Source organism: Ixodes scapularis, unplaced genomic scaffold (assembly GCF_016920785.2).
Source record: "Ixodes scapularis isolate PalLabHiFi unplaced genomic scaffold, ASM1692078v2 PGA_scaffold10__122_contigs__length_95168666, whole genome shotgun sequence".
Lineage (NCBI taxonomy): Eukaryota > Metazoa > Arthropoda > Arachnida > Ixodida > Ixodidae > Ixodes > Ixodes scapularis.
The window spans coordinates 419,986-444,602 of NW_024609836.1; positions in this window are offsets into that span (position 1 = coordinate 419,986).

Here is a 24,617-nt window from a genome sequence, read left to right on the forward strand (position 1 = left end):
GGGACAAGTACGTGCCCACCGCTCCTTACGTTCTTGACCTGCGTGCACGCTCGCAATCACACAAAGATTATGAGAAAAGGGAAAGCATGCATTAGTCCCAAATTATAACAAACATACCGAGAGCATTCAATCGAGAAAACTGGGTAAAAGATTCCAGAAACAGTTTATTCCATGACAAATAAAACAGTAGCCGATGCACAGATGCCACTCGTCCACGAGATCACCGATGAACACGAAGCCCTTCTTGCGGCAGAACTTCTGCAGGAGCCAGTTTACGTCTCTGTGCTGATCATTCAACGCCTGGATCTCGGCACTCTGACTACCCTGACACTCCATCGAAGAGAACCTGTTCTCCCGCCTCGGAAGGACAGAAGAAAAGGTGATCTGCATCGTCGATTGCGTTCCAAGATCTGAGCGGCCAGTCGACGATACTTGTCAACGTACGCGCTGGCACAAACGCTGGTGTTGTTTGTGCCAAAATCGAGCAGGGCATCAGACACCTTGGAAAACAAAGCCTCGATCCTAATGCCACTAAACACCCGCACTTCGATAGCCACCTGGTTATTCGATGGAAAATACTAGGACAAGTATTTCACCGTCGAATCATCGGCAACCAAACTTGAGGCAGATCAGAAGCGCGACCGTGCTAACACTCAAACAACCAAACTCCTTGTCCAAGAAAAACAGGAAAAAAAAAACGCTTCAGAGAAAGTCAAACCCGCTTGCGAAAGACCAGGCATGGCACAGTAGACAGTAGTCCGCGCACGGCAGGAACGCAAGGTGCAATGGCCGCCGCACAGATGGAAAAACAATGGGAGGCTAGACCGGAAGTTGATCAAAGTGCGCCGGAAGTGACGTATTGCGTGGATGGAGCCTTATCTCCTCCCGACGTGGCTACATCCCCGCACGTGGATGTAGACACTCCCAATGTTAATAGTAGGCGCTTGTACGGGTATGGGCGCTTCCTCGGTATTTTATGGTATTATTGTATATCTGTGTATTGCACTAGCTCTTCATTGGAAATTATCTTTCTCACCACCTCTTGAAAGAAAAAGAAAAATTGTTTTCTTGTCTTTATGTCTCCCCTCGCTTCATTTGAAACCGATAAACTTTAATTTCATAGAGCACTCTTGCCTTGAAACTCTTGGCAAGTTTTCTTTCTACGTTGGAATTCATATAGATTCCTCATTGATTTTCCACTGAGCAAATTGTTTCTGCAAATGAATTCTGGCTAGTTTGCACTCGCTTGTTAGAGTGGCCTATTAATTGAAACTAGATTCAGTGAGGGCTTTTAGAATGTTTCTTCCAAACAGTGTTTCATCATGGCTGCTACATTATTTTATTTAAAATAACAGCAGGGAAATGCCAAAATAATTACAGGATTTTCGAGCTACCTTGCAGGGATACCTATCTAGTAATGTCCATGTAATAAAACCGAAAGAAAATCCTGATGCAGATATTTGTGTATACCACTGGAAATGACGCGAGTATGGTTGGTGATCACTCGCATTGTATGAGGTTACCGTATTTACACGAATGTAGGCCGACCCTTTTTTCAATTTTTGAAAATCTTAAGTGGGGGGGTCAACTTAAAATCGAACCAAAGCATTCCATTGCCGGCAAAAACGAAACAATCGCGATATCATGGACACCTCGGCTTGTTTCGAGTTCAGCCGGCTGTACCCCTAGCATTACAATGTTTTGTGCGCTCATTTTACAAATTAAATATTTTTTATTTGCACAAACGAGTATTATTGGTAGCGATTCGCAAATTAATCCGAATGCGGTGAACAGAGCACGGAGCGCCCGACTCCCGGGGGGTGACGGCATTTCTCGTAAGAGCCACTCCGGAGGTAGCTGGAACAGCCTCACGGCTCGCCCCGCAGCGCCGTGGCTTCGCAGTTTTTCGCACAATTCACGGTCGCACATCGTTTGATCGAGTACGAGATCATGCTGGTGCGCTATGTTCATTTGTATTGAAACGCATGATCCGGGCAGTTTAGGTTTTCGGTGCTCGTTTATGGCCATTCTTCCCTCGGAAGCAACCAACAACTGCGCTGTTGGACGCAAGTTCGACCTGTCGGAGTGGGTGATGCTCCAGTGGAGTCTGCGGTGGCGTGGAATCTTAAAGTTTTACGGCAAATGAAGAAGCTTCCGCAGGCCACATTCTGGATAGGTGGGGATGCCTTCTGGAGTTGGAAGTCAGGCTTGCAACGTACGCCGCAAACGCGCACAATCGGTCCCTACCCGTGACGTCCGACGCGATCGCTGAGCAAGCGCGGAAGATGCGGTTGACCCTGTCATTTGCGAAGTGCGAGAGTTCATTGGACGACGCCGACGACGTGCTTCGAGAACGTAGTAGTGATTAGTGATGGGACGAATCACCAGAGGTTTGGATTCGGACAGTGTCACGATCCTTCTAGAACGTGTACGAAGGGGCCCGAAGCACCCGCCGAGAAGAGACGACACGCAGCCTGGTTGTGAGGGTGGACGATGACTGACCGGAGCGGCGTACGCTCAACGGCGTTCATTGGGCGCAGTGACCTATGTTGCCCGCCGAGCCTGGCGGCCACAGACGGGCGAACCGGAGGGGGGCGCTACCTACTTGTCACAGACAGATTCGGAAATTTCCGAACTTCCCGCGACGAATATTCGGCAGATTCGGAGATTCGTCGCTGGTTGCAGGCGGCAGCGTGAACCCTGTCGTAAACATCGCGAATGCGGTCAGTTGTGCTTTTCTTAGGTACTGTTACTGCATATAACCAAATTACGTCTTGTTTATTTCAACATATGGTATGTACTGCACTGTCGTTCTAAACCCTGGCACGTGCTTAGGTCCAGCTGAGCTGATCGGTGTGGTTGACGTAGGCCTAACCAATGCACGGTCTTGCTTTGCGGTTTCGCGGTGATCGGTAAAATGTAGCGAAACGCTGTGTATTACACGTAATGTGGCGCAACGCACAATAAATATATATCCAGGCAAGGAAATGATTCGTCTCCTTCTCTAGAGCTGCGTATGCCCGTACCCGTAAGGTGCGAGAGCGAGATGAATGTTGCTCGTCACAACTTCAACCGCATACCAACACCTGTAAAAAAAAAAAAAAAAGAAACGTTGCACTGTTGTTTTTCCGTCCTTGGCAGCAAGTTTTGTATATGTGAACTTTATTTCATGAAAATGTAACAAAACACGGGGGTGTCCAACGTAACTTCGTTTTTCAGAAACAAACACTAACTAAACCGGATATCATTCACCAGGAGTTTCAGATTGTTTCCCGTGTTCCGATAGCAATACCTCAGTGGACACTCGGAGATAATCAAATCAAATCGTTGGAGATAATCAAATCAAATCACTTGTGTGGTGTGTGCTACTATGACAGTAAATATATATATGGGCACGAAATGTGTCTGTACCGAACAGCACGTACGGCATCAATCTCTTGCGGCGATGAAAACATGCGCTTGTATTTCCACGTGCACCAAGCATGCCTATTTGGGTCGTAATCCGGAACCGAAACCAACTTTTCTGCGATGTCTGGCTACCGTTCTCGATAAACATCCGAAATAATATAAACAAAGCGGAACATTCTATTTATTACTGTGATATTATATTACAATATTGTTTTGTGCACTTTATAGGATTTGGTGAATTTAATATCACGAAAAGTTGAAAAACACATCAACGTGATTTGGCAGCCATGACAACGCTCCGAATCTTTCCGAACTTTTCCGAATCGCTCGAGATTCGGCTACTTTTCTGAATCTTTCCGAATCTTCAGATTCGGCTCCGAATTTCGATTCAGATAAAGATTCGTCCCATCACTATACTCCGCGACAACTTTTCTTGGCAATGCAGGGGAAGGTACAGGCCCGCGTCCTCTCTCCCATTTTGAGTGTACGCAGGCTCTCCTTCTCTCCCCATTTCCGGGGAGAGGAGGAGAGCCCGCGCAAACTCAAAATTGGAGAGGGGACGCAGGCCTGTACTTTCCGCTGCATTGCCAAGAAAAGTTTGTCGCGGAGTACAGTAGTGATGACGACGGGACTGACATCACCTGTGCGGACGAGTCGTAGTCTAGTCGCGGATGGAGTGAGAACGACAGTGAGCAGCTTCAGTTGTCCCGCCTCCAGCGTGAACTTCCTAGTTCCTACGCACCTCGCACGTGCATGCGCAGCCAAAGCACGCCAGAAGGCATCGATTGCGTGTTGGAGGCACGGCTTTCGAAACAGATAATTTGCCGTTCACACGTGTTTGCAATAAAATGCGCATATAAAAAAAATATATTTTTTTTTGTTTATGTGCGATGTGAGGGGGTCGACTTACAATCGAGTCGACCTACAATCGTGTAAATACGGTAGTACTGCGCTAGTTTTCACACAAGTGAACATTTTCTTATTTTGGGGATACATAAAATTAGGTCTGTCCTCAGTCAGCAAGGCCCGAGCAAAGAAAAAAAAACAATCAAGAGAAGCGTTGATGGACACACGCCAAAGATTAAATTATTTCATCGTTGGGAACATTGCGGCCTAACAAAGTCATGACCAAAATAAAAATATTTTGTCTTCAGAAGATAGGAGTATTATCGATGATTGTGTTACCAAAGAATCGGGACAAACGCAATGGCATTTGGCAGCACCTCCGGCCCACATAGTGCGTGCATAACTTCAACGCGTCCCCGTCTGCTGATATGTTCTAAACAACACTTAAAATACACTACAGTATGGCGTAGCTTGAACGCGCATATAATTTGCAAATCAAGAAACCTTTATACTTGCTTGCACGTTAGTTTTTTTCTCCGCACATGACAGCAGAGGCCAGTGCCTAGCGCGGCTAAGCGCAGTACAATTTTGGACAAAAAAAAAAAGGCGGATGGAGGGCACGATAAAAAAGATGGCGAGGAGGAGGAGATCTCGCTACCTTTCAGTATAGAGGGACGTTGGGTCCAGCCACGTACCGACTGGACGACGGATCCACCCGGCATGCCTCAAAGTTAACCCACACAACACTTCAACCATCATTCACCAGAGCATCCCGGTTCCGGGAGGATCCCCTGGTGCCCCCTCCTTCCACTGCAGATGCTGCCCCACCTGCAGTCCCGCCGGCTCTGTTCCGGAGCCATCTGTTTATGGTCCTGCCAGCCCGGACACCACGCATCCGGATCCCGAGGGTCAGCGTGCAGCCTATGGCCTCAGTTCCTCTCCTTGAGGTTCCTCCTGCAGCTGGTGGTCCCTTCCCTAAGGGTCCTCCTGATATAGAGGAACCTGTGCTCGAGCAGGTGTGCTCTGGCACCCGAGCAGAAGCTGTCCCCTGGGACATCAGCGGATGGCAGCTGGTCATCCAGCTACAGTGACACGGCGACTGAAGGTTTAACGTCCAGCACCTCCTTTGACAGTGCCAGTCCTGTTACCTGTGGAAGTGTCATCACACAGCGTGTCTACCCCCGGACCGGAGTCCCCAGAGACCCAGAGTCCAGACACCTCTACTCGGCGGCAAGAGGGTCGTCCGCAGCGGTCTCGGTGGCTGCCGGATCTTAAAGACTATTTTGTAAATTTATAGTACTACAGCTGAAGTGTTGGTGATATACAGGACATAGAATTTTGATGTGACATGAACTACTGGACTCCTCTACCCAGAACCGTCGTTTTTTTTTTGGTGGTAACTGCAAAGACAATTCAAGATGACATGCCTTGTTTGTTTTTTTCAGTGCTTCCGCATGCCAATGGACCGTTTTTTTATTCTCCCCATATCATACTTTGAAGTGTTTGGTTTATTTTTCTCAAAACATGGGGCAGTGAAAGTTGTGTAACTGGCGACTCGCACAGTGTTTTGCCCAATGTGTCTTTTTTTTTTTTTCTCAACGTTTGTTTTCTTCTGCCCCTAAGGCTTTGGGCTTACGAGGTGGTATGTGTATTACAACTGCATTTATTGTTACTTAGGAGATATTGTCACGAGTGTTGTAGTCTGTATTAATTTTTGCATTTTCTATTTTGTTCTAAGGTTAGAATTTTTCTTTTTAAAGGGGCCCTGCAATCACATTTAAGCGTCTACCTTTTTTGCGGTTTCCACGTCTCTTGGGGTTCGGGCAAGCCAGCGGGCACGGAGAGAGTAACTAAATATCAGTGAGTAATATTTTAACCGGAGGACGCGGAAACCTCCTTCCACCGACGAGGGCGACCCACAGTACCGAAAGCGTGCAAAATGTGACGTCTTTGGTCCTGGGCTTACTACTGGTCAGACCCGCTAAAAGCTTTTTCTTTTGAGATACAAAAAATAAGCGCCGTGAACCGTTTCTAATATGTATTACAGTAGTTTTTGTTCAGTATTTTAGATCAGAAAAGTAACAAAGGCAGTTCATAAAGTACGGAAAAAAGAAAAGACCCGTCACAAACCCGCCACCAAGCAGCAGAAAAAAAGGCGCATACTAGAAAGGGCTAGTGCATGGGTGGCCAAGGTGCGGCTCCTCGCGTGTTAAAGTGCGGCTCGCAATTCCCTCCTCTGCGCTCCCCCCCCCCCCCCCCCCCCCACGGCCACCCTCCCGGTCACACGAAAACTTCCCCAAAAAGTGAAATGGAACGCGTTTTAAATCGAAAGGCAGGTTGCAATTTGGTCGGTTTGTGCTACCTTACGTACAAATGAACTGCTTTTGACTCGGATAGATTGAAAGAAGTTTAAGTTTCATTTATTGTTCTGGACAAAAGTTTGCACCCCCCCCCCCCCCCCCCTGTGGCTCTTGGAAGTTTTGTGGTGTTGTTGGCAGCTCTTAGGCAGGGTCAGCTTGGCCGTCCCTGGGCTAGTGGGATGAGGCTCCGACGAACGGCCAGCGTAGAAATGTCGTGGATGTTAGGGCGGCGCTGCAGTTGTATACCGGCTCGAGGATCCGACCGGTTCCGAGCATTCCGAAGGCTTTCGGTGCGGGCTTGGCTGGCGATTTGTCCATTTGGCGGTATGGCAGCGCAAAATGGCACCTGTTTTGAACTGATCTTTATTCTGTGTTTGCTGTCATTTGTGGCCAATGAAGTGCTATGCCGAATTAATCTTTAATCGCGCAGCAAATGCAGTGCGAGCCGCCCTGGCCGCCCGCTTCATACAGCCTATCCAACACTTGCTTTAGTGGCGCCCTCTCGAGCCGTCGACACGGAGTGCGGCAACCGTGAGCGCTCCATAAGCTCACTACCCCTCCTCTAGTTCACGGCCACTCAAGCCAGGACCTACGACATCATGAAGGAGGTTATTTTTTTATGGTTTTTGTAATTCTAATTTGCCTATAACTTCTAAAATAAAGCGAAATTTGAGAAAAGAAACGTTTTAAGTTACTACGTTCAGTGCACTCAGGTTCGGTGCAAATTAAAAACCAGTCAAAAAGTTGTTGCAGGGCCCCTTTAAGGAGGGAAAGAGTATAGGTTTATTTTTTTTAAGGAAAGGCAGGTGGTAGTGTTTCAGTTTTTTTTTTTTGTTAAAGTTCTGCACCACCTAGATGGCATCACCAACCACCACTAGTACAATTGCTCTACACTACATAGATCGCACCACCAACTACCACTGGCGCCCGTGCTTTCAGGCTGGCCACCCCCAGGGCCGGTTTGCTCATCTTGCGGCTGCGGCTGCGGCCGCGGCTAAGAGGGATTTTTACGTCACGTGACCAGCTCCATGGGGACAAAGAAGTACCTAGCGTCCCTGCCTAATGGCGGAGAGATCCGCATCGCTTCAAGCACAAAAGCCTAATGTCGCTCGCAGGAACTGATTGCAGGGACTTTCAACTGGAGTCCAGTTGACCGCCCCGTTATATGGTAGGAGCGGCAGGTAAAGTTACAGTCAGGGAGGGTAAATAGGAGCCAAAATAAAGAAAAAACCACACGAGATAAAAGCGGTAGCAGCATATTTATCTACCTCCGCCGGCGCCTTGCGCGTTCTGCTATGGTCGAGAGGTTAAACCGCCGGTACTTGTCGTCGCGGCGTGAAAGTTCCGGGTTCAAATCGCGCTAGGGACTTCTTTTTTTTTTTTTCTTTTTTGTTGGTATTTTGCGCGTGTCTTACTTTTTAACTCTGATCCTTTTTTAGGAAATCATCCACTTGCACTACTCCGCCTCACACGGTTTTTACTGTTAGTCCCACCTGTTCAATCGAAACACCGGGAAGAAAAAAAAAAAAAGGATCAACACAAGTTAACGTGCTAATAAAATCATTTCATAATGTTCATTAAAAGGAAACCAAGATAACAGCATCGCTATGGCTTCACACTAACCGAGCCGAAACAAGCATCCTTTCCCCGGCAACTAGTTTTATGTGTTTTTAAATATACAACGCTCTTGCTGCGATTCCTTTCAATAACAAGAGACGCCTATTTAGGACTAATAAAAACTGCAGTTGTGACAATTAAAAAAAAAAACAAGCAAAAAGAAAGAAAAAAAAGACTAGCAACTGTGGCTACACTGATTGAGCGAAATCCTACAGGCAAGGCAGCAAGACAAACGTCTGAGAAAGTAGTAAAACCGAAATAAAAGCGATCATACTTTTACTTGCATGGAATGTGATAAAAAGTATATTTATACTCTTTACATTTTGTTGTGGCAATCGTTTTGTAATATTTCCACATTACTTGTTGAATTTTAGTTTGATTAGCGGACGATCACGACTGAATGCAAAAATGAATCAGGCGTCGACATCGCAAACCCTCTCTCTAATGCAAACACCTAAAATGACTTTGGAACAACAAATGGAATTCATTATAATTAATTCCATTTATGATCCAAAGTCATTTTAGGTCCCTCACTCTAATGCAAACTCCTAAAATGACTTTGGATCAACAAATGGAATGAAATGATTGTATTAGCGCGTTAACTTGCGTTCATCTTTTTTTTTTCTTCCCGATGTTTCGATTGAACAGGTGGGACTAACAGAAAATACCGTGTAAGGCGCAGTAGTGCAAGTGGATGATATCCTAAAAAGGATCACAGCTAAAAAGTAAGACGCTCACAAAATACAAAAAAAAAGAAAAAAAAAAGAAGTCCCTAGCGCGATTTGAACCCGGAACTTTCACGCCGCGACGACAAGTACCGGCGCTTAAACCTCTCGACCATAGCAGCAGGGGCGAGGCACCGGCGCCGGCGAAGGTAGATAAATATATTGCTACCGCTTTTATCTCCTGTGGTTTCTTCTTTATTTTGGCTCCTATTTACCCTCCCTGGCCGTAACTTTACCTGCCGCTCCTACAGTATAAAGGGGCGGTCAATTAGATTCCAGATGAAAGTCCCTGCAATCAGTTTCTGCGAGCGAAATTAGGCTTTTGTGCTTGAAGCGATGCTGATCACTCCGCCATAAGGCAGGGACGCTAGGTACTTCTTTGTCCCCATGGAGCTGGTCACGTGACATAAAAATCCCTCCTGGCCGCAGCCGCGACCGCAGCCGCAAGATGAGCAAACCGGCCCAGGGTGCGCAGCCCCATGCTGATAGACCGTTAGTGAATCAGTGCGGCTCGGAGTGTCACTTGTATTGGACGTGCTTTCCTTCCGTGGCTTGTTCCTGCCCTCGGATCTGCTGGCCATTGCCTTGTCGGCATGTGAGAACCTCTTTACTTTCGCAGGCCCACGTGGGCTCTGCTCCTCCTCTACTTTATTTGGTGGGTTTTTTTCTTTTTCAAATTACTACAGTTTTGGCAAACGAGATTGGTTTTTTTTTTTCCCTTTGAATTTGGAATTTGTTGCAGTTTACGCCTGTTAGGCTTGGCAGCCGGCGCTGCATTGTCCTCTTTGTCTTGGAGTTAGGGCGCCGGACTGGGCCCCGGCAGCTTCTTCGTTTTAGTTCATGGAGCTCTCCTTTTGGGTATGCGTTTCGCCGGATTGGGCCTTGGCGGATGTCGTATTTTTATCCCTTTTCAATGTTTTCCGTTTTCGTCTGTGGCGTCACGCGTACGGGCGCCTTGTGGCGGAACCGTAAGAGGGGATTCGTGCCCTCCTCTGTGAAATTATAAATAGAAAAGTCTATCTGAGAGGAGTTGACCGGAATCCGTTTGTTCCTCTGGTTAATTCATGATCAACCACCATTCCAGATGTTGGGTCATTTGGCGAGACAGCTCCTTTGTTCTAACTTACCCACTGCAGTTCTTTTCTGTATTTCCTTTTCGGAGCTGTACTCCGTGCCTATAGGCAGCGCATGTGCTATAGGAATGTTTATCCACACATGTCCCTGCGTGTTGCATAAGGGGCACACTTGTTGAACTTAGTCCAAAGGTTCCTGTTGTGTCTGGTGGTTTGAACCAGAAAGAGGAAGCCGGTTATGTAAACTGATGACCGTTTTTATTCGTGGTGCCGAAATGAATTCCTCTTGGATTCGCTTGCCATTCTTTGGCTTACAGAACGGCTTGCTAAAATATTGAAACTGAAATCGATATACAACATTCCCCCCTACCTTAATGACTGAAGCAAAAAGTGTGGTGTGAAAAAAAGAAGGTAAAAATTAAATACAAATGATGTTCAAACACTTTCAACAGTTCACTGTCAGTTCCGGTAGTGTGGGGGCTTAAACCCTCTTGAAGCTCTGGCAGGGTATCGACAGGCTGTCTGCTGACAGTCGTCTTGTCCAGCCGTTCCGATGTTTTGTCCGGCTTGCTCTGTGGCGTCTTCAGCTGGAGGATGGAGATCGTCATCTTCATTGTCCTCTTTCTCGTGCCACTTTAGGTCAGCGTTTATCTTCTTAAAGAAACTTGCATTTCGAGTTATGTCTCTTTCTCGTCGTCTTGCCGTGATCTTCGATCCTTGAACCTTTGTCACCACGTAGGGGTCTGGGTCGAAGTATGGCGTTAGCTTGTGCTGCTTCTTTTGTTTGCACAATACTGTATCCCCTTGTTTCAATGAGTGTTGTCGAGTGTGTCGTCGCTCGTCAGTGTAGTGCTTAGATTTCCTTTTTGCGGCTTCGTCATCTTGACGCACATTGAAGTCCTCATTCACTCCGTTGTCTGGGGGTCATGGTAGTATTGTCTGCATCTGTCTGCCAAAGAGAAGTTCATACAGAGATCTCTTAGTTGTGTCATTTGGGGTTGCTCGTGTAGCACATCAAGAAGTCGTCCATGCCCTGCATCCCATCTCTTCCCTGGACAAGAGCCTTGATGGCCTTGGTTAAGGTTTAAACAAAGTGCTCTGCCTCACCAATGGCTTCGGGCCAGAGTGGTATCACCCTGTGATGTGTAAATCCCAGTTCAGCTGCAAACTCCTTGAACTCGCTTGAGTTGAAAGGTGGCCCATTGTCGCTCTTGACTTGTTTAGGGATGCCCATTTCAGCGAATGTTCGTCTCAGGAATTGCAGAGTTGAGGTCGCGTTTGTCGAGGCTACTTGTCCCACCAATGGGAAGCGCGAGTACTCGTCGATAAGAATGAGCATGCAGGTACTTTCCATTCTGAAACAGTCCTGCGAAGTCGATACACAGGTTTTCCCGTGGCCCATGAGGGAGAGGCGTTCGCTCCGCAGGATCATGATGTGATGTGGGTGTAGATGCCTGGCATGGAATACAGTTTTGCACAGCTTGTTCGACCAATATATCCATCCTGGGAAACCACACCGAGGTGCAAAGGAGTTGCTTGGTCTTTACGATGCCCACGTGGCCTTTGTGCGCAAGCTGAACAGCACGTTGCTGAATACCTGCTGGCAGCACGATCCTTGTGCCTCGAAGAATGATGCCTTCAGGCGTCACGGCAAGCTCCATCTCAAGGTGTCTGTAGGGTTTGAGTGTGGTAGCACTCCACAGGAGATGTCTCTCTGTACCCTTGGCTTGAATGGCTTGAATGGCTTGTCGCAGCTGGCAGTATGTCGAGTCTTGTGGCTGCCACGCTGCCTGATGCTCCATGGTCCACTGCCAGTCAACATCTTTCCTTGTGAGGTTGCGAAGAGGTGCGGTGAGGTTTGCCAGGTTGGGGATATGAACCTTCCCGAGTAGGTGATCATGCCCAGAAGTCTCCTCACTTCTGGTGGACTGTTTGGTGGGGCCATGTCAAGAAACGCTTGGACTTTTGCCGGGTCAGGTTGCATTCCTTTCGCTGAGAAGATTTGCCCAAAGAATGTCAATTCCCATTGGGAGAAAGAGCACTTCTTCGGGTTGAGTGTGAGTCCACAATCCCTGAGGAGTTGTAGCACAGCTTCCAGCGAGTCATTATGTTCTTGGTCTGTTTTCCCACGCGAAAATCAGTCCACTTCCAGCTGGATTATGGAACTGGAAATGAGGCAGTCCAGCTGGATTCCAGCTGGGTCCAGCTGGACTGCCTCATTTCCAGTTCCATAATCCAGCTGGAAGTGGACTGATTTTCGCCTGGGTTGCCATATACTAAGATGTCGTCGCTGATGTTAATGACTCCCGGGATTCCAGCGAGCACTTGTCGGACTGTGTTCTGGAACAGCTCTGCAGCAGCACCAATTCCAAAGTTCAAACGCATGTATCGGTAAGTCCGATGTGGGTAGCAAACGTTGTGATGTGTCTCGAGTCCTCGTGCAATACTAGCTGGTGGTATCCGTCGTTGAGGTCTAGTTTCGAGAACACAGACACGCTGTATCAGATCTGATGTTAATGTCCAGTTTCAGCCAGCTGTAAAGAGCAGTCTGGCAACCCGAATAAACCAGTTTCGTTACAAGACAAACTCGATGCATGGTGTCAGAAGTGGCTATCCCGCAAAAAAGGGCGGTGAACTAAGAAGAAAGCCGAATTATGGACGTGCTCAACCCACCCGAGGGCTTGAACTTGACAGGAAACGTAGCGGAGAACTGGCAACGGTTCAAACAACGTGTGGAACTGTACCTACGGGCGACGGAGACCACCAAGCAAACCGATGAACAAAGGGCAGCCATTTTGCTTCATGTGGCGGGACCCGATGCCATCAAAGTCGACAACACCTTTACCTTCGTACCTGAAGAAAAACAGGACTACCAGACAGTACTGAAGAAGTTTGAAGAGTACTGTATGCCCTGGAAAAATGAAACCTACGAACAATACGTGTTTCGTTCACGAAAACAAGAAAGTGGTGAGCCGTTTCAACAGTTTGTGCGAGAGCTACAACTAAAAGTGAAATCGTGCAACTTCTCGGCTTTGTCAGACTCCGTGGTATGAGATCAAATCGTATGTGGGGTAACAGACAAAAAAACTGTGCGAGCGTTTGTTGCGCGAAGAAGATCTGACATTGGAAAAGGCCATACAGCTCGAAAAGGCGTATGAGGTTCTTCAGGCACACAAAATGAAACTCTCAGCGGTCCCCGACGTGTCGACACAGTAGACATAAAGAAGAGAGCGGACATGCATGAGCGGAAAGTCTAACCGACGGGAAAAAATTGTCCGAAGTGCGACTGGAAGCACGACCCACGGAAGTGTCCGGCATACAACAAAAAGTGCAACAAGTGTCACAGGATGAACCACTTCACCTTGCGTTGCAAAACGAAGTCTTCGGTAGATGAAGTAAAAGAACAGGATGACAGCGACTTCGCCGTTCTTCAAGTCAGCACATGCAAGGCTAAAAAAGGTAACGAGTGGCTGGTCAAGGCCCTCATGGTTAACAAGGAAGTGGAACTAAAAGTTGACACAGGGTCCCAGGCAAATCTTTTGCCAAGTTCACTGTTCCGGAAGCTACACAAGACGGCGAGCCTGAAGCCAAGCATGTCAGTCCTAAAAAGCTACAACGATGGTGTGATTGCACACCAAGGGAAAGCACTGTTGGAAGTGAAACTCAAAGGAAAGAGCGCAAGCATTGAGTTCTTCATCGTGAAAAAAGGACGCCAGGCCATAATGGGCAGCAGCGAGTGAACTCCTGGTCCAGCGAGTGCACACGGTGAAAGAAACTATGGCCTAAGAAGGGTGGAACAGAAGTTTCCTAAGTTGTTTAAAGGACTGGGATGCGTTGGACGGGAGTGTAAGACAGCCAGTGGTACAGCCGACGAGAAGAGTGCCACAAGCTCTTATAGAACCACTCAACAAAGAGCTCCAGAGAATGGAAGAGGCTGGAGTCATCACCTGTGTCAGTGAACCTACTGATTGGGTAAGCCCAATTGTGATAGTCAAGAAGAAAGGAGGTGCTCTGAGAATATGCATGGATCCAAGGCAAGTGAATGAATCCATCAAACGGCAGCACTACCAAATGCCATGTCGTGAAGACATCGAAGCTGAACTGGCAAACGCCAAATTCTCAAGGCTGGATGCCAATAGTGGGTATCACCAAATACCACTAGATGAGACGGCCTCTCGAGTGTGCACGTTTGGTACGCCATTTAGACGCTACCGATTTCTGAGACTACCATTTGGCATCTCATCGTCACCGGAAGTCTTCCAACAGATCATGACTGAATTTTTTGATGGACTTGAAGGAGTAAGAGTGTACGTTGACGATGTACTCGTATGGGGTCGATCCAAGGAGGAGCACGACAAAAGGCTATGGGAATTGCACTCAAAGCAGCCCAAAGAGCTGGAATGACCTTCAATAAGGAAAAGTGTCAATTTGCGGTCCAAGAGGTCAGCTACCTGGGTGACCGGATCACTAAAATGGAGTGGAGCCGGATCCATCACTAGTTGCATCAGTGCTTCAGATGTCTACTCCTCAAAGCAAGAAGGAAGTACAGCGGATGTTGGGAGTCATCAACTATGTAGGCAAGTATTTGCCACACTTGTCGCAAAGAACAAATCTTCTCAGAAGCCTCATCAAGGATGATGTGATATTTGAGTGGACTGAGGCTCACGAAGCAGAATGGGATAGACTGAAAAGAACACTGACTAACAAGCCAGTGTTAGCATTTTTTGATCCTGAAAAGGAGACAAAAGTGACAGCTGATGCATCCCAGTATGGACTGGGAGCAGCACTCGTACAGCTCAATGATACAGAGTGGCGTCCAGTCAGTAGCATATGCGTCACGAGTGATGACCGACTGTGAGGTGCGATATGCACAAATTGAAAAAGAGTCGCTCGCCATCACATTTGCGTGTGAGAAGTTCCATGACTTCATTTATGGTCGCAAGTTCACACTCGAAACCGACCATTGATCTCCATAGCAAAGAAAAGCATTGGAGATATGCCACCTCGTCTGCAGCGATTTTTTATTCGTCTAATGAAGTATGAGTTTGACCTGTGCTATCTGCCTGAAAAGAGCTTGGTGCTAGCCGACACATTGTCTCGCGCACCAGTAAAAGAGGTCAAAAAGAAAGAGGTACAACTGGATGACGTTGAAGTACATGTTGTCTGCATATTGTCCACAACACTGAGTCAAGCGACACTTCAGAAACTGCAAGAGGCCACAGAGAGTGATGACGAACTACAAGGAGTTATCGCACGGATCCACCGGGGTCAAGAACAACAGTGAGACCTCAAGGGATACACATCAGAGTTGACCCTGGTCAACGGTGTCCTGTTAAAGGGCTCAAGAGTAGTAGTTCCGAAAGCTTGTCGTGCAGACACGCTGGCAAGACTGCATGAAGGACACTTAGGCATGAGCAAATGCAAGGCTCGTGCTAGAGCTTTAGTATTCTGGCCAAGAATGAATGCTGACATTGAGTCAGATATATCAAAGTGTGCAGCTTGTCAAACATTTGCATACCAGCAACCTGCTGAACCACTCATCATGAGAGAAGTACCCAGTAAAGCGTGGGAGAGGGTTGGAGCTGATCTGTGCCAGCATGCAGGACTGTCATACCTTGTGGTATATGACGCCTACTCCAATTACCCTGAAGTGGTGCAGCTAACAGATACTAGTGCTGCTGCAGCGATCGACCATATGGCAAGTGTTTTTGCCAGACACGGAATCCCCAAAGAAGTCTGCACCGACAATGGTCCACAATTTGCGAGCAGAGAATTTGCAGCATTTGCAAGAAAATATGAGTTCGAACATATCACCTCGAGCCCAAGATTTCCAAGAGCGAATGGACTCGCAGGAAAAGGGGTTCAAGTTGTGAAAAGGATTTTAAAGAAAACTCGGTATGCCAAAGAAGATTTTTGGCTAGGGTTGCTAAACTACAGATGCACACCACTCGAGAATGGATGGTCACCTTGCGAGTTATGCATGGGGCGACGATTGAGGTCTCGACTGCCTGACTTCTCATCAGCACATGTACAGAAAGTGAAAAAACACAAACAAAATGTCAATGCTGGCAGGCATTTGGAGACACTGGGCACTGGACAGACGGTGCGTCTGAGAGATGACGGAAAGTGGAGAGTCAAAGCACAAGTCAAAGAGCAAGTGGCGCCAAGATCCTATGTGGTGCAAGCTGAGAATGGTGCTGTGTACACACGGAACAGACAGCATTTACTTGTAAGCAAGGAAGCATTTGAACCCATCTCCGACTCTGAGGACATGGACGTTCCACAAGTGACTAACGAGGACAAGGTGCAGCACCAGGAAACTCGTGACCGCGAAAGTGAAATAATGGATGAATAATAATAATAATAATAATAATTTTATTTGCACTTCCAAGGGCGCAGGTGGTGGTGTGCTGGGCTGAACAGATAGGTGAGAACCCTTACGCGGAGACTATCCAGTGCCGGTGTCTGTGCAACCTCCCACTAGAGTGTCATCAAGACCAAGGAAGAAGAAAGTAAAGCTTACTTATGATGAACACTTCAACCAGGCATGTTAATCAAGTTGTAGTATTCCAAGTTTGTTCCTCGTTTAGAAAGTGAAGCTTACTTGTGATGAACACTTCAACCAAACATGTTAGTCAAGTTGTGTTTCAAGTTTGTCCTTTGTTAGAAAGGAAGATGTATGAGATAGGCCAGATTCACGAAACGATCTTACGCCAAAAATGTGCGTAAGACAAAACTTAAGAACAAATCCGTATTCACGAAACGAAATTTTCGTAAGTTTTGCGCAGGTTACGACGAAATCCTACGACAGCTCCGAAGCTGTCTTACGCACTTCTTACGATCAAATCAGCGTGGCCGACAGCGTCGCTCAGTTGGTCGCGACAACCAACGGATGTTTATTTTTCTACGTGCGCTTCTCACGCGTCCCGACTTCAAGCAGCAAGAAACAAGTAAAAAGTACTCGAAACAGACCACGACGAACGAACAAGAACGCTGGATCCACAGACACCCGGGAAAAACTCCAAGGGCCACGGGTACGGACTCCGACCGATCGGCAGATAGGCCTAGCAGGCCCTCCGACTCGGCGCAGCGATGATCTGACGGTCCTTGGCGAAGACTGTCTGCCCACGACCGGCTGGCGTGCTGAGTGGAATATGCCCGCGCGACCCTTGTGAACCCTTCCCGTATTATAGTTTGATCGCTGACCTCAGTTCTAGATTAGGAGGTCAATCTCTTCCTCTTGTCATCTCCTTGTTTTCCGAGGCAACGGTGACGAACGCTGTCGTCGAAAAGGGGCTCTCATCGATTCTATCTCTGTTTTGTGTGATATTAAACTCAAATAAACGCCGCATGGATTACCTTCGCAACATGGTATGTACACTTTGTTATTAGAATTCCATTTTATTCTGACACGACTGCACCTCACTGTCGATCGCTGTAACAGTTCGTGGGTCGCAATGCCGGTCGAACCTTTCTTCGCCGGGTGTCACGTCAGCATCGAGTCGCAATTGTAAAGGATCGGCCCCGAAGCGCTTATCAATTCGCGGTCCAACAGCGCAAATCCAGCACTTCGATCAAACACGCGCGTCCGCTCCGTAGTGTGAACAGGCATTTACGTGGCTCTTGCTTACACTGTCGTAGTTCAAACGTATCTTTTTTTTAACGTCAGCTCGCTCCTGCATCTCCGAGGCCGCAAAAAACGCCGCGGCGATTTGTTCCCATCTACGTCGCTTTGCAAACGACTGCGGGCCGTCTTTTACCAACGATGACAGTTGTGTTGACTTGGTAGCGATCGAGTTCGTAGCAGTCAATGGGGGTGGTTACGCATCCCGGCCTCGGCATTCGGGCGAGTTTAAATCGTGTTAGCGTCGACATATCACTGCACGGATACGAACCCCACACCAGCGGTGGCAGAAAGGCCGCCTGTGTTTGTTATGAAAAATCCACGTGCTCCGAACGGCTCCGAACGGCTCCGAACAAATGCCGAGCTCTCCGATTGGTTGTTCGTGCTGCCGAAGACGCTGTCGCCATAGCAACAGCACCGGTAAGTTTTAGTTTTTCCGTACGACAACGTCGCTTTCCTCCTCTCACTTAAGAACGCGTTCGTGAATACCGATTTCTCCTCTTCTTACGATGTTCTTAACTTACGAACTTCTTAGCTAAGTTGTCGCAAACTAAGAAGCTCTTCGTGAATCTGGCCTCTGATGTTAAAGGAGGACCAGCAGAAATATTCTTCCGCCTGGCGGAAAGTCCTCCTCGCCCTCTTTCTTCTTGTATTGTAGCACGGCGAGGAGAGGGGAAAGGTCCCCTTTTGCGCCGGCTTCTTCTGAGAGGATAAGCCGAGAAAATCCCCATTCTGAGCGACGGGCGATGGGTGCGGCAGCAGCGACCTCGTGAGGGGTCACTACCAGTTCGGCCGGCCCTCGCGGAAGGGCCAAGCGTGGATTAGGGCCGAGCGAGCCGGAACTGCCGAGTGCGGGGGCTAGGCCGGCGACTGCGAAAGGGCCGGGAGGAATGTCAAGGCCGAAAGAGGGGGGAAGGCCGGGCACGGTGGCAAGGCTAAGGGACGCGAAAGGGCGGAGAACGGGTGTGGGGATTAGAGCGATCAGCACACGCGTGGCTACTCCGGCGTCGCGGGAATTCGTTGAAAAGAAGACCGATAGATTGCGCGCCCTGTTTTTCGCTCTTTTCTGTTTGGGGACCTGTTTGGTCGGACAAGTTTAGTTTGGAAACCTGTTTTTTTTTTCTTTTTTTAACGCACAGTTTATTAGCAAAACTTTCATAAGGAAAAATATGAAGGAAACCAGCCCGTCCTGGGTTTAGAAACCCAGGACTGGTTGGTTTCCTTTATATTTTTAATTGAAAATCCACTCGCTAGGTAGGCCAAAGTAGCAGCCCCTCTTATCCGGTTTATCACCGGCGACTAGAGAAAACTTCGGCGCGCACTTTATTGGATGAAATTTGGTGACGTCACAACCAATAGGAGCACGGAAACAGACGCGGTCTCCTCAACGCCCGGAGAAACATCGGAAACATCGTGCCTGACGAACCGTTGTCGAACGAAAGGTGAGTGGTTTGAGTTTTCCTGTGATGTGATCTCTATGTGTGTTCGTTCCACGCGTCCGAGCTGTTTCTTCGTTTCAGATCTATTTGGCGCCGCTGCCTACATTGTTTGAGCCTGCGTTCACGATTAAAACAACCATCGCAGAAAGCTGAAAGCCCGCCGAAGAATGGCTGACTTGCGAGCTAAACCTAATTCAACAAAACTATTTGATCCGACAGAATAATGTGCTTGATCTTACATTTCATGTCGACAAAGAACTGCGCTGCCTGTCTTCGTCCCTACATGTTTTATTCTTTCGTGTTTTTCAAATCTTTACCAACCCGCGTCCGATCGAATGCCCCGATCACAACAAATAGTTGGTCGTGCTCCGATGGCCCTTATCATCAGCCGGTAAGGCAGTTACGTTTTTCGTTTCTATATTCTGACCCAAGTAACGTCATATTCTCAAACTGTGAAATTCTATCACCACCTCTAGTGTTACATTCTGGTGCACCGTGCACTTGCAGCTTCCTGCACCCCTGCGAGGTTTCCTGCGATCGTACCTTGTATATGATGGATTTCTCGCCGCACGCGAGTGCTCGAAGGCGTGCTATACACTCTGTAACATAGGTTGTGTGCAGAAAAGGCACAGGCCCGAGCACAAAAGCGCCCTTTTTGCACGAGCAGCCGTGCAAAAAAAAACATTCTGCGGAGCTACGCCCTCGCACCCGTGCCTCTGCTGCACACAACTTATTAATAACCGAGCCGTTCTCGTTTTTGTTTTGCATATTACTGTGAAAGAAGTGTCATTGTTGTTTTCTTCTCAAACAAAACTCACACGCTAGACAAAAGCAAACAGATAGGAGTCTGCACATTCACACCCTTTTCTCCCTTGTGCGACAGGTTATAGCTGGTCGCGATTCAACACCGTTTCTTTTGAAGCTGATGGGCACCACAAGGCGTGAAAGAGGTGACTTGCAGCTTTGCCAAGGCAGCAGCAGGACACTACAAGCCTTCGCATTAACTGGCTAGCCAGTGCCGCTCTGTTCTGAACAGCACTGCGTGCCATGCAGAGGGTTTGTGCAAGCTCACTGGGTGGCGACGCTAGCCACGGTAAGTGCATCCTATGCAGCTTTCTTTTAGGGATATATATGGCTTGCAGGCCATGTCGTGCATGTGCCACCCGAGGGACAGCAGTGCCAGTGGCAAGGCTGTGCTGATGGTAATCACCACTGCACTGTGTTTTCATTCAATAACTACTGAAAAGGAACCAAGTACTTCCGAGAGGTTCTCGGTTGTGCTTTGATGAACTCCAGCTCGCTTATGAACAGGTGGATGGCACAGCTGGCCTTTCCTAATGGACTTGATGTCTGTGTAAACAATGCAACGAGACTTCTTTTTAATTTGGGGCGTTGTTTCTGCTGCGGATGACTAGCGTTGCAGTAGAGAAATATGCAAAATAGTGTAATGCTGGCATTAGTTACCTAAATTAATGGCGGGAATGACTGACCTACATTTCCACCGACTGCATTTCTCAGAGGAATAGCCTGGACTAGGTAGCTCGCTGCACTATGTCCTTCCTCCTTAGCCTGTACAACTCGGCGTCTTTTCCTGATTGTCTTATGTGGCTGCTTCTGTGTTTGCCTAGGCACTCGGTTGAAATAGTGAAAGCTGTCTGCATTGCACATAACTGCCATGAGAGCCAGTGTGGACGTAGCTGGGGTAGCCCCCAATATGGCTTCTCTAGCTCGACACAAGTAATGTTCCTACCACTGTCGTGTATGATGCCAATCCAAGATTGAAATATACTTGTGCTTTTCATTGCCGTGACGTCACGCAGGCACATAGCCAGGATTTTGTTTTTGGGGGCGGGGGGCGGCAGCGGCGGGGCGGGCCGGGCCGGGCTCCATGAACCCCCTCTAGTTACGTGCTTGTGTCACAGGATGACGGGCTCACGGTTCGAGCGGCTGTGTAGAAATGAACTATGCCGAGCATTTGTTTCGTGCTGCTGGGTGGGATTTGGGGCGACCTTCCAAAGCGTTCTTTTCACACCATGAAACTGTTTGTGATCAGTTGTGAACAAAGTCTACAGCCCTAAGAGTGAACCTTTGCCTTCCCATGACGTCTCAATTTCAATGTTGCCAGTAGAGCTTTTCACTTTGAAAAACACAATGATGACCAAAATTGTAAATTCTGTAACTTTGCGAAAAAAAGCTATTTCGGCAAGATATTTCGGTTACTATTTCAGCGATGTTTGTTGATGTGTTTAGCAAGTTTTTAGGCAAATCGGGGACAATGAAGAAAATGCCGGAGTTCCCCTTTAAAACATAGAATGCACATAGTACACAATGGAGAAATTGCTTGCCAATCATTCTCTTAGGAGTGTGAGTCGAGCCCCTTCGAGGCAGTTTGCTGCCGCAGCGTGCACTTTAATCTGCCCGAGAAGAGAAAACGAGATGAATGACGAGTAGGATATCTTTGTTCCAAGGCTTCTTCAGACAGGAAAGGCTAGGGAACCAGTATTGTTGCTTCTTACTACCCGGTACGAGACTCAAACCCGACATGCAAGGAAGTCGAAAGGCCTCTTCATGTGCCCTTTTTCTGCTTCCTTGTTCTTCGAGTTTTAGCTGTGTCTACAATTCACGCTCGCCTGCATGCCTACTCTTTTGGTCTCTTTTTTGTTCACTGTGTTACTGAAGTTTTCTGTCCTTGCTGTCCCAGAATAGCATTGTGGATGCACAGAAATACAAGGTGCTCGACGCCTGCGGCTCTTTAATATTGCTTTTCCCGGTACCACGGCATGAGGGAGGTGGCCTCTCTCCCTTCCAAGCAGCTGCGATATACTACAAGCACTGGGTTACAACTGCAGCTAGCCCATGGGTACCGTTCTGCGTCCTGCACTGCATGTAGTTCTGAGAGCCATGTGAAAAGGCAGGTGTGACCTTTTTAGGCACTGTCACTTTGTTTTGTGCATTTTCTGCCGCTTTTTCGGGGCAACTTCTTTTTAAGATTCAAATATTAGAAAACGGACTCAAGTGAGAGAGGGGGTTCTCTGAGAAGACTGGCTTCTTTGCTAAACCATTGGGACTGGTATTATATCTATAGAGTTCATGTACACCTTACATCATGTACTTTTTCTTTAGTTTTATTTTACTCGGTACTTATACTTCGATGTTACACGACAGCCACTAAAAATGAGGAAAAAACAAAAACAAAAATGTTGACTTGTCGGTTTTCTTATTTTGTTTTTTTGCAATATGTTGGAAGAGTAAATGATGTGGTCGGTCATTCATGTTATTTTTCCTACACGCACGTCCAGCCTATGTTTACATAAAGCCCCAATTGCCCCTTAGCAACGGAAATAATCTGTGCGACAGACTAGGCGGCAGCATTGTGGACGGAAACTGGCCTGATTATATCTGCCATGTTTAGAAACTACATTTGATGTCAGGTTATGAATTCATTAGCAAATTGTCCCCAAAAGAATCTACATCACTCTGCCAGTCAATCGCTGCCGTCAGTTGTCGTGACGTCACGTCCAGCAAAGAAACTACAAACTAGTATTCTTCTTTTTTTTTTTAATGGCAGGCCTCTGCTGTTGATGCCACATAGCACGTCAACACTCAAGCAATTCTTCCGCTCTTGACCTCTCCGGTTTTACCTTGCGAAGTCGTGACGGTGTCTGCTTTTGTTTGCGGTATTTCCCATGTGTCGACGTGAGAAGGCAGCGGTTGTATCGCCAAGGAAGTAGCAATCAATCTGTGGATTTGCTCCCGCGGCACAGTGTTACAAACAGGACTCTTTCACCAAAGGCAAAGTCTAACGACTCGCCCTACAGTTGCCAGCATCGTGCAGCCGTGAATGCGTAACTTGTCCGAACGCTTTTATGCTTTCGTCTGTGTACAGTGACAAAATGACTCGCTGAATGCGAAATGCCGTACAGCAAACTACAGTAGAGTCTCATTAATTCAAACTCCAGGAAGTCACAGATTTTAGTTTGAATTATCAGAAATTCATCTAAATATGATACTAGATGGCATTATGATTTGTTACATGGATAGCTACTCAGACAAAGCAGATTTTTGCCAGTTTCCTCTACATAGGCCTAATTATAAGTACAGGCATAACACATTAGTGAAAGAGCTGTGACATTAAGTTTATTCATCCGGCAAAAAATTTGTCGATTGTGGACTGTTTAGTCAGAACATACGATCTCAAAATAAAATTTTCAATACCAGCCAATGCAAGTAGCTCTTTACGGGACTCTTCCTTTGCAAACAGAAAGTTCCGGAGCTGAGCGATGTGCTCAAAGCTATGGCTGTGACAGTTGGTAGTGGGTCATCCCTTTCTTCATCGTCATCTTCACTCTCACTGCTGCACTTTGCTGGCATTACTTCCTGTACTATGTCCTCTAATGAGTCATCACGACAAACACACACATCATCGTCGAAACTAGCATATTCCGCCTGCTCGGCGTTCACATTATGTGCTTTAAGGCCAGAAATCATGACGCCAGTGAGCTGGTCCTCATCCTCGATGTCGTCTTGGTCATCATTGTTAGTCTTGAAGCACATAATGTGAACGCTGTTTTCTGCTAATGTGTGCCCGCTTGAGCCCCGTTGAGTGTGCTTCTTTATGAGCACCGGTGCACTGCGGAGAAACAACACTCATGAAAGCACGCTCCGCAGGTATTGCTTCTCTGCAGTGCACCGGTGCTCGGAGAGAAGCATACTCATCAGGGCCGCGAGTACAAAAGTATGAATTAAAGGAGTCATGGAACGCTTTTCCAACTTTTTCCTGTTTAGCTTTCCTCTTCAACTCATAAATCGCGCATTCTACCAAACAGTTCAAGAAGATGGAAACGGGGCAGTCCCCTCTTGCTCGGACTCTCGTTTGAGTACCGGGACACAGCCATTGTCCCCCCAGAAGATTAGCCCGGCGCTCAAAATTCAGACAAAAGTTGCTTTCCCCACCTCAATTACCCCGAAGCTGACAGTGCTGCGGAAGCTACGTGCTCGTTGGGCCAGCCACACTTGCCACGTGATCACGCTCTCTCGCGCATACCCACGCGCAGAGAATGAGGTCAGGTGATGAAAGGGAGGCGGCTGATTGTCCGGCAAGCACGTAGCTTCCACCACAATGTCAGCTTAGGGGTGAAGGGATTAAGCGAGACGGGAAGGAAGCGCCGAAAGACAGGGACAAAAGAAGTAGGTAACGACGACACGTGGCGCACGTGTCGTCGTTACCTACTTCTCTTGTTCCTGTCTTTCGGCGCTTCCTTCCAGTCATGAACAACCAACTAGCCCAACTTCACATTCGGATTAAGTGAGGTCCGGTGCCGTGTGACGTGCGTTTGGACCTGGTGACGCGCTGGGGGGGGGGGGGGGGGCTTTGCAACGCGCTACGGGGACCGCGGATGTATCACAGTGAAAAGGCAGAGAGCTTACGAAGGGAAGGAGTTACGAAATAGTTCCTTGTGTTTTCGAATTTTCGTACCGAAAGTCAGGCTTTTGACTTTCTACCTTTTTTCTTTTGGCCCACTGAA